Consider the following 17,430-nt stretch of genomic DNA (forward strand, 5'->3'; position numbering starts at 1 on the left):
GGGACGGGGCGGCCTGGGAAGAGGGGGAGTGTTGGGGGGCGCCGGGGGTGGTTCTGTGGGGCGCCTGCCTCGGCCCTTTTCACTGAGCGATGCCCGGCCATGCAGCTGCGGCGGGGTTTAGGGCTGGAGGGCTGTGTATGTGCGGCCTTCAGGCTCTCTCTCACCTCAGAGTTGCTGTGCATCCACCCATCCCGCTGGGCTTCCAAGTTGCCTTGCAGCTTTCTCTGAAAGCGAAAAGCCCTTTCCAGTGCCCGTCTGCTTTGGGCTTCCTGGTGTTAAGCGGCCCCTGGAAGTACATGTAAGGGGAGAAAACAGATGTAGGCTGGGCTGATATGGGATGCCTGGGCCAATGTTTTTCTCACCGTGTAATTTGAGTAGCTGGCTGGGATGTGGGGCGCTGGTTTCCTCAGTGCAGCGGGAAGAGGGAAATAGCTGGGGAAAATGAACCACAGCTACCCTAAAATAACCTGAGCTTCACGGTTAATGTGCATCTATAGCAACAGGAGTTTACATCCTCACAGGTGAAGAGGCATGTTGAACCCTCAGATCTTTCCTATCCAGAGTAAGTGATCTAACTGCTGACTTATTAGACGAAAGGGTGGTGGGGTAGCTTCCATGGATCCATCTTCATGCAGGACCTGACTTGGCACGTGTCCTTTCTGGAAAGGGGATGAAATTGGAAATCATGTTGGGTTTGTAAAGCCTCTTGAGGTGTAAGAATTAATTGTCAGATTTGCTCAGCGTAGTCAGGACTGGGAGCTTTTTTGTGCATATCTAGATACGGAACTGGAGCTGCTCGGTGACACTTTGAAGATGGCAGATTTTTAGTAAAGTGGTAGTTAAACAGAGTGACACACCCAAGCCTGTTCTTTGGTGGATATTGCCCCTGGTGTCCAGAGATTATGGCAAGGTGCTTTAGAATAACAAATAGAGCAGAATACAGAACTTGTCGAAAACCTGTAGCTACAACATTATAGAGGGCAAAAGGGCAATATATAATCAGAAGCTGCAGTGAGAGTAAAAGGAGTGACAGTCTGTGAAGGGGGTAGTAGGTGGATGACAGGGATCAATATGAAATAAATGTGTGCAGTTAAATAAAATAGCCACATAGTCAGCATCCCCATCAGCCAGCTTTTCATAATTCCCGTTATGCAGCTTTGATCTCTCTCTCATAATAGTTTAGCCTGAGAACTGGAGGTGTGTGTTAAGCCCTTATAGGTAAAAGCAACCTCAGCACATAATGCTATATGCTTTCCACAGAATCATTATCCTCGAAGTTCTTCTAATTTGGCCAGTTCTTGCCTACTTTATAATTCTAGGTATTTAATCTACCCAAATAGCTATTTTAGTTATCAAAAAGAGTTTACCTGGTGCTTGGATTATCATTTTATTAACAGAATTAATAAAATTCTACTTTTTAGTGTCATTTACTGTGAAGTCTTTGAGACATGTTTTATTTCTCAAAATGCCTGATAATGATAATCTGCCCAGCCCAATTGCTTAATATACTCTATGATAACTCATTAGTGTTAACAAATTGACCCACTTCCTATGTGTTCACAGCAAGGGACAAGAACTCATATAAAAGTGGTGGCAAGAAGTTGGAATCTGAAGTAATCCTCTGTTAATATGAGTTGTGGTCAGAATTTGGGATACATCTGTACCCAGGCACTGAAATTTCATTTATTAAATGTTTCTGTTGTTGACTTGCCTTGCACACAAAAATGACACAAGAGAAAGGGAGGCTCTGAGCTACAAAAAATGATCTTTAAGTCCCATCTCATTTCTTAGATTGGCCTCCTACTTTGTGAAAAAGGAGGCAAATATCCCCAAACCCAAACAGAATTAACGTATATTATTTTTCTAAATCAAAATCGTTCAGAACTAATTTCTCTGACTAACATGTAGAACTTGTTGACCTGTTGTGATAGAGAAGACTGGAGGAAACTCTAACTTTTCTTTCAGTAACTGGGAGCGCTTGCATTTATTTCAGTGGTATCCTTTTATGATAGTTTGTCTGTGGGCTGTCTATGACTGAAGTCAGAGTCTGCACATCCCCTAGTAGAGTTTCTACATGTTTATGGTTTTGAATGGAGTAAGCAAGCCCTTGTAAGTGCTGGATGGTTTATTTGGAGTATTTGAGGAAGCAGGCGTTTATCTGGTTGCTCTCAGACTTTTCCTTCCTACTGTTATTTCTGCTGCATATCACTTACCATGGTTTTTTGCCTGCTTTCTAAAAGAAAAAAGGTCAAATGACAACTCAGAATATGTATATGGGTTTATCTGATCTGCTCTCTCTTCTCAATTACTTTTGAAATCTTGGGCCATATTCGTCAAATTTGACAGTGGGTGGAGATCTCAAAGAGATTATATTCTAAATAGCTTTCCAAAAATAGTTGTCTGAATAGAAGAGAGAGACTGTTATCCACTACTGAGGAAAAGCCCATAGAACAAGCTCATCCCACATACCCTTGAATTCATTAGGAGCACTTGGGGAAGAAAGCTCCATGGAGCTTTTATGGCTAGTCAACTGAAAACATCAGTTCTGTGCTTTGTAGTATGTGAAAAGGCAAAAATGATCTTAGGTATGTTAGGATAGGAATAAAGAATAAGATGGGATAGTGTTGTAAAACCCTAAGCCCCTAAGCAATGAACTGATCAGAGGTGTGGAACTGCTTCCTTAAAGAACAATCAAAAAACCCCAAGCTATTTAAATACAGTCTAATGGTTTAACTTGGAAAAGGATTATGAAGGAATGTGTTAATGGTATAAAAATCTATCATCATAGAGAAAGTAAATTCTGTGTTTCTTATAGCACAAGATTTAGGCATCCTGAGTGAAATTTCCAGACAGTAAATTTAAAAGAAACAAAATAAAGTATGTTTTCTCTTGAGTTACAATTGTAAATTGCTGCAAGTGTATTGTAGAGGCCAAAAGTATTAATGTACTCATGAGTGGATTAGAAATGAAAATGGAAAAAATGTCCATTGAGGCCTCTTAAACATAATGGTAATGTAGCTGCCAGCTCAGGAAATCTCCAAGTAATGGGGTGGATTCAGCCAGCAGATTAAGACACCTAAATTTGAGTTTTAGTGTGTAGGTGTCTCCATGTGAACCAGATGCCTAAACTCCCTTTATACTCAGTGGAGAACTAATGTGGGATTTAGTTACATAAATGCAGGCATCAAATGCCATTTTAGTCATTGTAGAGTTTTCTACCTGGCCTCTCGCTCCAAGAAGCAGCAGGTCTCCTAAAAAGCCTGTCCTATCTGAAGTCTCACGTGGAAGTCTCTGATATCTCAGACCATCGCAGTTGTCATGAAGCACCTATGGCTCACAAGCTGAACCCTGCTCATAGGTGATAACAGCGAGCTATTCAGACCACCTTAAGGTAGATGTAATGTTGTATTTTGAACAGCTGAATAGCTCTGAAGTAGTTATCTATAGACTGTAATGAAACATATTCTTTCATGAAGACATCTACATGGGGTCACTTCAGTCTCGGTGTTGGAATTGATAGGTTTTTGCCAGGCTGTATCAGAGGCCATAATTGCTTAGCTATTTAATGCTATTTCCTTAAGTTTCCTTAGCTAGTCAGACTACTGAGTTGATTCAGCTGGGGTTGATTTGGAGAAAGAATACAGGAGATTATGTATGAAAAACCTTCTTAATACTCAGATTTGATGAGGAGGATTGCGTGAAGGTTGAGATTCACAGTGCATTGTGTAATGGTGCATTGATGTGTAGTGACACTTTGAACACAGTTGCATGACTCTGTAAGCCTGGAAGATACCTGATGGCCAAGAGTTCTGGGGCAACCACAGATACTGCTGATGAAGCCACCAGAATGACAAATTCTTAAGCCATTAGATCCTGTATCTGAAAGAGGTTTTTTTCATAAAGGTTAATCAAAACTGATTTGGTCGATGACAGGCTTTCCACCCTTCTGTGAATCAGACCAGTTAGATCTTGTTAGAGTAGCAGAACTTGCCTAAGAAGAATTTGGGCTAACATTTGGTCCAAATAAATTAGAAAGAAAGCTAACTAGAAAAGCCAGATGATAATTAGATGAGCTTTGGAAAGCAGGATCAGTTTTTTCCTCAATCTATCACATTTCAAATTATTTACATTTTCTCATTGGAAGGACAAAACTTTTAGCACTAATGCTGTCCTCTTGGTCTTGGGCTGATGAAAGCTTTAACAAAACCAGTCAGCAAGCTCTGACTTTGGTTTTTGGATATCTTAAAACAAGCTCTGAATGATCATTTATGCTTTTAAAACTCCATTGGTCAACTGTTGTGCTACTGCAGCTGTGTTTCCATCTGATATTTATTGACAGAATGCCTTGATAGTACAGTAAAGACTCCCTCCTAGCATCACTGCTGTTAACAGAGCATCTATATCTCTCAAACATCCTGCTTTTCAAGATGAGACAGAGACAAGAACAAACCTAATATGATATAATGGGCAGTCCCTCTCCCTTTTCCCATACATGGGACACAGATAAGATCTACCAACCAGATAAATATATTAACATTAACCCATGCTAATTAAGCAAGCAGGAAGTTGTGGGGTGGAATGATGAGCATGTGTGATGTGGCTCTAAAATCTGCAGGAACATAAGAAAAGAAGCCAGTTGTGTGAGCTACAGACAGTGCTTGGAAGAATTCACAGATCTAAGGATCTTGCCTTGTTTTGTCTTAGCAAGGAATTGCAGCACTGAGCATACAGAGAAGAATAGTATTGTCATGCTCTATTCAGTTCCCTTCAACTTTTTTCCTTCATTTTCAGCCCAGTCTGTATTGTTTTTCTGTGCTTCTTAACACTTCTGGTATTTTCTGTTGAGTTTCCTGAACTGTGGAAAAGTTGTGTTTTCTCTTTGAAGTGTTGCTGACAAAATTCCATCTGGTTTTGGTGTTCAGAATTTCTCACTCTTAAGACCTGGGATGCTACATTTTCTGTAATTTCTTTTTACTGAAATAAAACATTCTTTGGAATCTGTGGAGGGAGGTAATTAGCTAAATGTTCTGTCTGGTGTTGCTCAACTGTGTTCAGATCACTTCACAGTCTCATGGTCTGGGCCAGCCTGGACTGATATTTTTTTTCCACTTTGGACTGTTTTGCAAGGTTTTGAGAATGAAAACAACCCCATAAACCCCAGAAATGTGATAATTGAATTTACTTTTTCCCAATGAATTATGTTAGAACTCTACCAAGAGTTTCCTTCCGTCCTTGTTTCTACTCCCTGCTAAGAGGAGTAAAAAAGTTTATTTGCAGAGGAGGTCAGTTTCATTATCTTCTTTTTACAGATGTGGAAGTTAAAGCACAGAAGACTGAAGTTGTTTGTTCCAGGTCATCCAACAGAGCAGTGGCAGACAAAAAATAGAACCAAGTCCTTCAGTTCTTACTCTGTTGCATCACTCTGTCTTCCTGTTTTGATGAAAATCTCAGAAATGTGATTTTCATAGGTAAGTATGTGAGATGTGAAAAAGATTCAGACTTCCTGAAACATGGAAACCAAGACCTTTAGTTATGTCACGTAAACAGAGGTCAGATAGAGTTCAAACTGAGACAGACTCCAAGCCTGAGCTTCTGTTGTAATTCTTTCTCATAGCAGGTATAATCTTCCCAGAATCTTTTGGTAATTCTTTCTTATAGCAGGTATAATCTTCCCAGAATCTTTTGTCAAAAGATACCTCAGCCACTAGCCCCATATCTATTGTACAACAGAATGCTGAGCCTTTTTCTTTTTTCATACTACAGTTTGGTTTTCTAAATTCTCAAGGATGAGGTTTTCACTTTCCTAGCAGTGAGAAAAGCATAAACAGGCAGTATTTGTGACAAACAAAGGATGATTTTCCAGTAATATTCATAGTTTCATTTACCTCTGTTTTTCCCACTGGTTTTGCAAAATTATGCTAATTCAACTGGGGGCAGTTCCTGCTTCTCTGTAGCAACTTTACTATCTGTTGTAGAATCAAAGGGCTTGTACCCCTTCTTCTTCCACCCCCCTCTCCAATTTGTCATTCTTGTCTGCTGTTTCTGTACACACCTTAAAAAAATTCCACAACTTTACAATTTTCATGAACAACCAGACAATCATTTAGAAACTTCTACTCTAAATCATTCTTCTTTTTCAGAAGCCTGAGATATATTAGCAGTATCCCTCATCTTTGTATTGTTTTTTCAAAGGAGAATATGTGAAATTCAATAGTAGTTGTGTTTCCTATCTTATTATGCATATGTGAGAAAATGAAGAAAAATTATGTTCTTATAGCTAAAAGGACAAGAATTAGGAGACATGACTTGTCCCTCAAGACTCTCTCCATAAAGCTGGATTTATTGTTCAATGTCATCATTTGTTATATACAGTTGTTGATGAAATTCTTACCCCTACAACCTGTGTCTATTTTATCTATTTAGATTAGAAGCACTTGTGGCCAAACACAGTTTTTTATTGCACAATTAGGTATCACTACAAACAAGAACACCTCTCTTAGGATGCATAGGCAGATCCAAAGCAAAACAAAAAAAATCCCCATCAGCAATATTCTCTTTGTTTCATTACTAACTTGCAGTTTACCAGAGAAATGTGTTAGGGTAGGCTATCAAAAGTAGTGCTTCAAAAGTTTTGGAAATGTCATAAACTTCATTTCAATAAATGATGAAAATATTAGAAAAGAAGTATTCTAATTGGTCTATACAGAACCCAAGAGCTGTGCAGGTACTTTTAAGTTTACTCCTTATTTTAGGATGAAGAAAAATCTATATGATTAAAAAGCTCAAGATAATTTGGGATCCTATTAAAAAACCCTAATTCAAATAACATGACCTTTGTGTTAATGATTTTAGTGAAGCATTAGTAGGCAATTAAATGAATGACTGGAGGAAACCGTTACTGCACTATCTGAAAAATGTCAAGCTCTGTGCCTAAGGAAATTGGTGAAAATGGAAGATAAATACTGCTAAAATCTGTCCTGGGTAGAGGTTTTGCCAGGGTAGCAGGATCTTCTGTGCAAGTTGTGAGATGCCCCCTGCTGTTATAAACCTCAACTGTTTATTTCTGTTAAGACATTGTACATGTTCAGAGCAGAATAAAACACCTGAAGTATTGACAGAGGACAAGAAAGTGTAAAAGGTAAATGAAAGCTACAGAAAGCCACAAAGCTGCAGAAGAGGGATTGATAGCAATGTCATTTAGGATCTAACTGCCGTTTACAATAAGCAGAGTTTGCTGTAAGCTTCTTAGTTTTAGGTAACAGTTTTAATAGCAGGAGTTGGAGGATGCTGTATGGTGGTTGGGATCCAGGTGGGGAAGGGGTCAGCAGTATTTCATGGAGGCTATGGATGGAAGGGAGACTTGAAGAGGCTTTGGAGAGTTTGCAGAGAGAGAAGTCTCCTTGACCCAGATGCCTCTTCCATAGTTCTATGAGGGTTATGGGATCCCCGGGACCTCCCCTTGCATCCATTTGTCTCAACTCCAATCATCGGGACCACAATATACCCCATCCTGTTCCTACAGCAACTTCTACTTATTTGGAGCTGCTGAGAAGAGAAAACAGAAGCAGGGGAGGTGACAGGAGAAAAGGAACTATTTCAGCAAAGGGGAAGGGAGGAATAGAAGGTGCTGAGCCAAAGAGGAAGGCCTTAGGGAGCAAGGCTTTCTGTTCCTATTACTGGGTTCAAAAATCACTGCTCTGAAGAACCAGTGCTCTAATAGTAATGCCTGCTTCCCTTTCTTTCAGAGACACTCGTGGTTGTGCAGGCAGAAGGCAAGTATGGCCTGTGTGCCTTGATGTTTCTGTTTAGTCCAGAACCCTGAGGAGAGTCCCTGTGTCCCAAGTAGCAGCGCTCTGACTACAAGGACACACTCTTACAGGAGCCCCAGTTTTCAGGTAGAACTTTATGTAAAACATCACTTGTTAGAGATGTGCTAATAAGTAGTAGTATCTTGAAAAAGAAGATTTTAAAAAGTGGAAATATTTTCAAGGTCTGAACCAAGGCTGGTTGGCATGAGGAGCATTTAGAAGAGTTAGGATTTTCTTGGAATGGTCTTGTCAAGAAAGAGAGGAAAAAGAAAATTGTAGCTAGGACAGATAAACTAGAATTCTGTTCTTTCTAAATTGGTATGGCTCTTCTCCAAACTTAAGTGGTGGCTCTAGATGGTAGCAAGTGGTTTTGTGGGGTTGATTATCCAGGACTTTCCTGGAAATAAAGTCACATAATCCAGTGGACCTAAAAATGTATAGACAGGAGCAGAGTCAAAAATCTGAGAGTCTGGGAGGAATTCCTATACTATAACATAGCTATTTGTAACTGGGTATTTAGTATTTGCAACTTTGTTTTGGAGGAACTTCAGATGGTAGAGCAAAAAATGCTTGCTGCTTCATTCAAGCAGAAAGAGAGTATTATAAGCTATTTTCAGTACTAAATGAAAACTAAATCTCTACCCCTATTGTATGTGCTTGTAATGGAAAAAAAGAGTATATCATCTTGTGTCATTAAGAGAAAATACCAATGGTTTAGCCAGGTGTCTGCTTTTAATGTCTACATATCTCAGAGATTTATTACTTATGAAAGTTTTAGTTCTCTTGTGGATTGGATAAGTAAGGACAGGGAAATGAGGAAATGATGGAAAAACCCATTTGAACAGATCGACATTGTTTGTAACAAAATGTGCAGCACTTCTTTATGTAAAAATTTGTTGTAAACCAAACAATCCTAGTGGTGTTCTTAGAGCCTTTGCTGCCAAAAGAAACAAGGTAAGATTTTCAGCTTTCATTGTCATGAAAGCTTCCAGCCCCTGTAGTCAGAAGAATAAAACCTTGAAGATTTGACACATACATAAAATGATGGCTCATCCTACAAGAGTCAAATTAAAAAGTAATTTAAAAAATGAGACAAAGTGAAATATCTTCTAGTGGTTTTTAATAAAACCATTCTTCTGATTTTACAGAGACCAACTCCTGCTTTTGTTAGTGCTCAGGCTGGTAATACTGAGCATAAGTCCCAAATATGTCTCCTGGCACTGCACCAGTTTGAGTTAAACCAAAATATATTATCCATTCTCCAAAATGCAAGCTTTTGCTGTACCATATTATGGAACCAAGTTATCTGAGAGTTGCAAAGTAATACCAGATGGTGATTGTAGGTTGGCTGGAATTTGCGGTGTCTCTCGTCTTGCCACATGTTTCATGGCTTGGAAGCGTCTAAATTATATTGTTCAATTATTTGTCTCCTTGGTGCAATATTCCTTCTTTTATTTTCTGGTTTGGTGCAGTTCTTTGTGCTTTCACTAGGTGGGTCCCCACAACAGTACACTGGGTAAGCAATTTGTTGTATAGCCTGAACACATTTAGGTAAATGTATCTCCCAGTCAGTTTTGTTACCACTTTCTCTGACAGAAGTTCACGGCACCACATGTTTCAATGTACAATTTAGTGATTTAAAAAACTGATCAGAGTGTTGGGAAGTTCTCATAAAGGGGCTAGACTTGGGGATCTTCCTAGGACTATTGCCTTTCTAACTTACCTATTTCAACTGGAAGTTAAATGTGCTTTTCTTGTAGCCTGTGATGTGCAGTCCTATCAAGTTTTGCCATTATTTTACCTTTCAAATGGTGATGCAGAGCTGGTTGGTTAGCAATATTACATATGTTCTTCCTTTCCAAAATCAAAACTTCGTCATCTTTAATGCTTTGCAACTTTCTATACTAGTCAAAACACAACAAAACAAAAAATCTTTTTCCATGTGTGTTAGGTATTTACTGGCTACACAAGGAGAGAAAGACTTTTTAGCTAAAATCTTCAGAAATTTTCTTTCCAAGTACATTTTATATGTTTTATATGAGTGTGTACTTACATTTAAAAAGATTTACCCCCTAAACCTGACCAAAACAAACCCCAAATACAGAAATTCATGTGTCTCTATCCCATTATGACTTACAGAGAAGATTAAAGAAAAAGAAGAGAAAGATTAGCAATATTTTTAATGTCCTATTAGAAAGCCAGTCTAACCCAATGATGGGTAGCACAAAAGCTAGATATATGTAGCTCTTGAGCCCTTTGTGATGCCCTCCCCACTTGAGCATGTATACGATTCTTGCCTGGTGCAGCACCCATCTGCACAGCAACCTAGGAGAAAACTGTAAGTCAGGAACAGGTCAGCTCTTCACCCTGCTCGTTTTTATAGTTAGAACTATATGGTCTTTAAAAGTTATGGTGCTCTGAATGAGGAGGCATGTAGCTTCTCTACTGTCTCAGGCTGTGTCTTCACCCTGCAAAGAAAGAGGATCAACTAACCTGCAGAGAGCTCTACACTGTCATGTCTAGGCTGTTTCTGACATTCAGGCTTGTACACTTAAAGCTAGCTCTCTTTATAGTCTGTAGCATTGATTTAACTTTAGAATGGGTAACTATTACCACCAGGGTGCTTATCTAAAGATATCTTTCCAATTCTCACTTCTTATGTCTTGGCATCTACAGAAAGAAAATCAAACCAGTCAATTTCATTTATTGTGAGGTTTGGTTTTATTTTTTCTTCTTCTTTTGGTCCTCCTCTTATCCAGGCTCATTAAATGAATCTGTCTCATCTGCTTATTTGACATGGTAAGACAATTCATGCGGAAGTCTAGCAACGAGTGCAAATTTTGATTGAACTAAAGGTTTTGTTTCATGTGATTTATGTTTAGAGGTCAAAGAAAGGTTTAGAAAATTCTTACATTATGTATTACAGAGATAAGCTGAAAAGTAAAACTGATTGCTTTCTTGCTCAGTAACCATCTTACATTAAATAAAACTGATAATCATTATTGAATATATTTAAACTCAGAAAACCTCAGACTATCAAATCGTCAATGCAAGACAAGAGAAAGACTGTCACAGTACACAGAAAAATGGTAGTACTTGATGTCAGAGATGTAGAATGGTAGTACTTAGTGGCTCAAAATGCATCCTCAAGAGTGACTATAACATCAGATTTACTGGTTTTAGCAAGTAAGTAGATAGAATTCTCTGGGTTTTACCCAAACCAGTTTTAATGGTCTCTTTGTCTTCATTACGAAAAAAAAATTTTCACAGAAAGAGTGGTCAGACAGTGGAATAGGTTGCCCAGGTAGGGGGTGGAAGTCACCATCCCTGGATGTGCTTAAGGGTTGTTTAGATGAGATGCTGGGGGATATGGTATAGGGGAGAACTTTGTAGAGTAGGGCTGATGGTTGGTCTTGATGATCACAAGGGTCTTTTCCAACCTGAATGATTCTGTGATTCTGTGATTTTGATCTCAAGAATGCCAACTTTGAGAAAAATAGCTTCTGTATTGTTTTAGTTTACTTATGTCTCTACATGATGGTTATGAGCGCCAATAGTTATCTCTTCATAATCAAACTAGTACCAGTTACAATGTCCATTCTTCAGCTCTGAGCTGAATCTACATTTAGTCTGAGTACAAATGCTCTAGGAATCCAGGACAATGAGGAATGGTGAGAAATTCTGATAAAACTTTGATTCAGATTTGGGAAGTTCTTTTGTGTCTGAGCCTGGAGATTTGATCCGGGTAGAGAGATCTCATGCTCTCTTGGATTAGAGTCACCCTTCTGGTCCCTGGGCAATTACACAAAGTGTAGTGGGAGTGCTTGTCATTTCTACTTCCAGAGTTACAAACCACAAAGCCAGACATACTATATGAGGTTGGTCTGCTCACACTTGTCTGGCACCATCATTTCCTCTGGGAAAATGGCAAAAGCAAATAGCAACTTGCCTGTTTGCATGTAGGCGTGATCCTCCTGAGAACATATAATTTGGCACCGTTCACAAGTGAATTTCAAACATCCTCAAGCTATGAGTTGTTGACAATATCTCTCAGAATAGACATATAAACTACGTAAAGCAGTTTTGGTGCTACCTTATCTCAACATTACCTTCAAAAACTGTAAGGGTTCCCAAGTCACTAAGTCACCCTGGTTGGGGAAATAGGCTTACAGCAAAGGGTGTTAACTTCTCAACTTTTGCATGGATCGCCTTGTCTGCAGACAGAGGGTAACAACACTTACCTGCCTCGTCAGCACCCTGGGAGATGCAAAGCACACTTATACTTCTGTGTGCACTGATGAATAGCTTATGTATTGTTGCCCCACAGTGACTGTGGTTACAAAGGGTATAATCCTTACAATAAAGGCAGTGGTGAACATTTCAAATAATAGGAGTTTCTCAGTCAGATTATTAGCTGTGCAAAAAGGGGCATCGCATTTAGACTGATTCCCTGTTTACTACTCTGAATTTGAATGCAGTTAAGCATCGCTGGTGGTGTCACACTTATATTGCTAGTGATGGACCTGCCTCTCCTTCATAGGAGGTAGTAAAGAAGTGGCAAGCATCACTACTGTAACTGTGTAACTATTCCAGGACCTCTTGAGACCCAGAGTCAGCAAGCAAACCTTGGCTACAACACAGAAATTTTGAGAGTTGTTAATAAAGAGGATTAAAGTGCTAGGCATCCTCTGGGCTATAGCAGGATTTAACGAATGCCTGCGAATGCAATGTTCAGTAGGACTCCAAGGCAAAACTCGACTGTAACTTGGAGTCTGCACAGAGGGAAAAGAGAAAGCAGCCCCAGGATCATGTTACTCATCTGATTGCAAAGGGCTCTGTTTTCAGCGCTGCCCCCAGGGCTTTTTACCTGATCTATCCTAATAGAAGATATCTGCCCTTCCCACCCTGCAATCATTCATACATAAACAACTCTAAATACTTTTCTGACTGTTCTGCCAGTTTCAGCTCTTCTTGCTCGTTCAGTGCCTGGTCTCCTGCCAAAACAACAAACTGAACTCGTGTGGGTTGTGGTTGGGGGCAGAGGCAGGCAACAGCGGTCTGCTCATTTCCTTTGTTTTTCACGTTTCTCTTTGGCCTTTCCTTGGGTAGAATCCAAGGGATGGATCACTGCTGGTTCCATCATGATGCAGAAGGAACAGACATCACTTTTCAAACAATGACAGCTTTATGAAGCTTAACAGTCTCAGCCAAAGTCTTGATGCTATCATCAGACATGTCTTTCTTCCCAGTCCCTGCAGGTGACTGCAGCTGGCAGCAGATCTTTTGACAGTCAGATTCTGTATGTTATCTCTGTTGGACCAAGCTTTTAAATAATTTGACAGGAAGATCTGGGAAACAGATATGTTGTTTCAAGGCATAAATAACATCGTGCTGAGTGGTGCAGAAAGCCTTTATTTAATTTAGTTCGATTCGGTTCAAACGTGGTCATCTAGTTTGGCTTCCAACCAGGATTTCTGTAGATGTATGCTCAGTTTCTTCTTAGACCACCAACTGTCACATACAAATCACTTCTCACTGTGCCTCCATTCCTCGGCTCTTCAATGGGAATAAGATATACTTGACTTACAGGAAATGGAGATAAGGAGTAATGGGAAGTAAGTTTGTGAGATTTTCTGATTTTGTAGTAATAGAGATCCATATAAATAACTGATATGCAGGACTGAAATGGGGAGAGTACTTGCTACTAACAGCAGGGAAATGTGGAGAGCATTGCTGGTACACTGCCATCAAATCATGTCATACAACAGTGAAACCCGTCACTGTGAAGAAAGCCAGGCCATGCAAAATAAAAACTATTTAAGCTGTTGGAGTTAAAGTGGAACTTAAGTTTGGGTACTCTGTCTGACAAAGTCACTGTAATGGTGACTTAGACTAGATATAAGGAAGACATTTTTTACAGTGAGTGTGGTGAAACACTGGAAGAGGTTGCCCAGAGAGGTGGTAGATGCCCCATCCCTGGAAACATTCAAGGCCAGGTTGGATGGGGCTCTGAGCAACCTGATCTAGTTGAAGATGTCCCTGCTCATTGCAGGGGGGGTTGACTAGATGACTGTTAATGGTCCCTTCCAACCCAAACTGTTCTGTGATTCTATGGTTTAAAGAAATTTAGTTCATCAGTTTGCTTACTGCCACTTGTGATGATTGCTCAGAGCTTCATTTTAGGTCACAAAGTGTTTGTGATAGTGATCAACTTCACATTTTAATCTACAGGTATTAGCCCAAGGCTATTTCTTTGCTTCCAACACACCAGAAGTATTTAGCTAAACAAAAAAAAAAAAAAAAAAAAAAAAACCAGTACACGCACATTCCTGTTTGCCTTTTTTATTCCCCCACCCTTTTTGACAAAGAGGAAATTTCAGCTACCTGGCCTTTTCTGGAATGCAGCCTGGGAGGTGATTTCATTTTTGCTGTGTAAAGAGGAACAGCACGATCCTAGCAGTGACAGCATCCTGCCAGCTAGTGCTGCCACCAATGTATCAGCAATAGCCATCAGTCAGTGGGCTAGCAGTTCCCTAACAGCTATGGATTAGAGACAGCAAAAGAGCATTAAATGGTTTAATGCAGCATTTTAGGACATTTGCTTGCTTCCCAGAAGTCTGGGAGGCTCTGGATTCCTTGACATCTGGTTAAACCAGGAAGATACATCAGCTGAAGGACTGTTACTGGGTGACGCCTTCTGGGCAGCCAGCTGTTTTATTTTGTGTATTGCACAAAAGGTTGCTTTAAATCTGTGTGTTCTAGGGATGAGGGGTTGGAAGTGAGAGGGTAAGCTGCAGGATACTTTTTTCCTTTACACAGCAGTCTTCGCTAGCCAACACTGTTGGCAAAAGCAGGCAGAAGAGAGAAATTACCTTTAAATAATGGTAATACACATTGCCTTGTCATGCAAGTTCAAGGCAGAAAGGTCCAGTCCAATATGGTGCTACACGCCTGATTTTAGAATTATTTAGCTGCCTGTCCCTAGCTCCTACAGGTTGGTCTTGGAGCACTATAATATGCTGAACAGTTCTGACGGTCAGGATCCAAAAGTCTAATGCTGTAGCTGGACTACAGTTATCATGCTTTTGTGTACATGGTGAGCTCCACTGACTTCAGTGGGTTACTCCATAGACAAAAGTGTTCACCTGGAATTAAATGCTTATCTGTTTGCAGATAATAGATCGTTGGTGTCCTACGTGCTGTCCAGGAGAGAGCCTGAACAAAATCAGGAGCAACTGTGAGATCAGTGATATTTGTGTAAACGTGTGCTTTCTCAGATCATTCCTTTATAATGCAGTATTCTTGTAACACAGTTCTTACTCTCTTCCACATCTGAAAGCAGAAAAATTATTGTGTGCTTTCTGCAGTATATCCCTTCCTGCCAAAGCTGACTTAGAACAGAAGGAAAAGACAGCTTTGCTTTTCCAGCTATGGCTTTTTAGAACATTTTTCTCTGATTCTGTTAGGCTCCCAGAGAATGTTTCATGGACATGTAGCATATTATGTTATTACTGCAGTGTATCTGTGTTAAACCCTTTATCATTCCACAGCCCTTTGAAATAGGGAAAACTTCCAAGTTCTGGGTTCCAAATGAGAAAACAGTAGCACAGAACTTAACCCCTGTAAGATTTCTCTTGGGCAGAATTCCCACGTGGGAGGAGTCTGTTGCCTTCTTTGTTCTTGCCTCAGGCTACTAACTTCAGTGATGGTGAATGAACCACGTGGGATTGAGTCCATGCTGGGGAGAGGGGACAAGAAGATATAACTGCTGTAGATCCCACTTACTTCAACAAAAACTGTGAGCGTACAGTAATCTCAAAAGGCAGGTCTTAAACGATTTGGCAGTAGACATCCTCTAGCTGCATGTAAGAAAACTGCCAGTGGACATCTCAGTTATTTTACTAGTTTGTTTTCTTCCTGACTGGAAGATAATGTGGTACAGTAGCAGATACATCACCCAATTTGGGGGACCAAGGAAGACATTTGTGTGTAGGTCTTGACCTGTCTTTGTTTTCTTATGCAAACACTAATGAACAAAAAATATAATTGATAAGCATAGTAATAATTTAATTATTAACTTACTTAACAATGTTGGCCTTCAGATTGCAATTAGGAGGCATTTAAGCAAATAGAGAGGTCTCAGAATTCTTATTCCACACCTATCTGTCTGTCCTGATCAAATTCTTGAGGTTTTTCTCACAGCTGTTAAGAGATAGAAACTTTACTTTTTAATAGCATGTACACATGCGTTGCATGGCCAGGTTAAAGTCCATACTGCTAAAAGAAACTTAGGTATCTTAGGTTTCCACGTTTATATATAGATTTTTTCTGATGCAACAAAATGGAAAACAAACTCAGAAAGTATGTGGACCCATCCCAAACTCCAGATGAACGCACTTTAAACCCCAAGACAATATAAACAGAAAATTGTTTGCTGTATTAAGGCTTCTGTCCTAGATTTACCCAGACAGTTCCAAACTGTTTTTGGTTTTCCTGTCAAGTTTCTGGATCTAATTAGATCCAACTGCATCTCGAGATATATAACATTAGATATATATTAGACAACATGAGATATATAACATCAGAGAATCTCATCAGTATGAGTTTGGATGTAATTTAGATTGTCAGCTTAAAAAATAACATTGTAGTGGTGACCCTAAATCTCCAACCCCTCCATTGCTTCACTGCTTGCCAAGGAGACTTGGACTAAAACTTGCTAAGCAAGTGTTGCTTTTCACCCGAGGAACTTGTGCTGTCTACCTGTGGCTCAGACCTTGCAGCTCACTGGTGACTTGTCCCACTGAATCCCTTGTGTCTTGTGGGAGTCCCACAGGCGGTGTGTGGTAAGTATTCCAGGAGTTTGCCATTTACCCACCAACTAACAGAACTGTGATGCTGAAAAGAGTGCTGTATTTATATGTCAGATGTGTAGAACCTGCTTTACTGCTAGAGAAGATTTAGGGGTAAAACAATAGTTAAGAACACACAATTTTCAATAATGGAGGAAATTACGAAAAGATACAAGATGGGTTACTAAGATTATGTTGGCAATGAAGTCCTTTCACAGCTGCTCCAACATCTCATCCAGTAAGAGGCTGACAGACTGATTAGTGTCTGCTCTCTATATGAGACTTGGTTCACCTAGAAAACTTCAGAGCTACATCTTTCATGTTCTAGTGGTAAAGAGATTACTCAGAGTCTCCAGAAACAGCTGTTCCCGTCTAAAGCAGACTGTCTTGTCACCTGCGCCTGGTAACACCTTTCCTTCTTATCTGCTATTATAGGACACTCAGACTCATGTTAATGAAGCAGATCAGATAATTTCTGTACACTACTCTCTTTAAAGTGCCTAACTGATTCTTCTGTTGTGCACTCTGATTAGAACACATTCCTGGCTTCAGTTTTGAATTGGTTTTGTTTTTTTTCCTTTACAAGTCCCTTCAGACAGGGTGCTAAATTTTGAAAATCATAATTTATAACTATACAATGTGCAATTCATGAATAATAAATAATTATTATCATTCCATTTGAAAATACAGCTGAAATTAGCTCATTTTTAGCAATTTAAATGCAATACTTGAAAATAAATGGATGGTTATTGAATTTCTAGAAAGACAGTTTG

This window comes from Athene cunicularia (genome assembly GCF_003259725.1).
Source record: "Athene cunicularia isolate RWA chromosome 2 unlocalized genomic scaffold, athCun1 chr2_part1, whole genome shotgun sequence".
Lineage (NCBI taxonomy): Eukaryota > Metazoa > Chordata > Aves > Strigiformes > Strigidae > Athene > Athene cunicularia.